This window comes from Populus nigra, chromosome 2, assembly GCF_951802175.1.
Source record: "Populus nigra chromosome 2, ddPopNigr1.1, whole genome shotgun sequence".
Lineage (NCBI taxonomy): Eukaryota > Viridiplantae > Streptophyta > Magnoliopsida > Malpighiales > Salicaceae > Populus > Populus nigra.
The window spans coordinates 7,911,052-7,911,883 of NC_084853.1; positions in this window are offsets into that span (position 1 = coordinate 7,911,052).

Consider the following 832-nt stretch of genomic DNA (forward strand, 5'->3'; position numbering starts at 1 on the left):
GCGTCCCCGACGTCGCTGGCCGCGGCAGGCGAGCTGCCGGGGTTCCCGCATTCCTACAAGAAAACGTCGTGCTTTCCACATGAAACCAATCCAGTAAAATCAGCCATATTTTTATGAGGCTGCCCACTGAATTTGGGGTCATTCCGGGCCGGTTCCTAGTTTTGCGGATTTACTCGATTTCTAATGGTAGGAAAATTAAAACAAATACTTCCCGACCTCGAAAAATTCTGGGAAAATTAATGAAGGTGGATTGGATTTTTGCCAACCTCTGTGCAAAATTTCAGCTCAAAATACCAAGAAATGAATTTTTTAGAGGGGGGGTGACAGCTGGGACCTAGTAGTGTCTCCCCCTGCCAGAGCTGCAATGACACTTATTGCTCTTTAGGGAGCCACCAGGCCGGCGCCCCTCAAAGACCACACGCGCGCGCGCGCCCGCCCGCGCTGGGCGCTGGGGCGCTGGGGCCTGAGGGCCTGGGGCCCTTGGGGGCCCTTGGGCGCTTGGGCGCGCGCGCGCGGCCCCCGCAGCCATGCCGCGCTGCGCGACGCGCGGACAGCCCCTGCTGGCTTGCTCTCTCGCCCGCGGGGGGGCTGCCTTCGGGCCCTGGCCCCCCGCGTTCTGGCCTGCCCCCTGCGTGGGAGAGGCTAGGCGCTGCAGGGGCCAGCCCGACGTCGCTGGCCGCGGCAGGCGACAGCCCGACATCGCTGGCCGCGGCAGGGGCCAGCCCGACGTCGCTGGCCGCGGCAGGCGACAGCCCCTGCTGGCTTGCTCTCTCGCCCGCGGGGGGGCTGCCTTCGGGCCCTGGCCCCCCGCGTGGGAGAGGCTAGGCGCTGC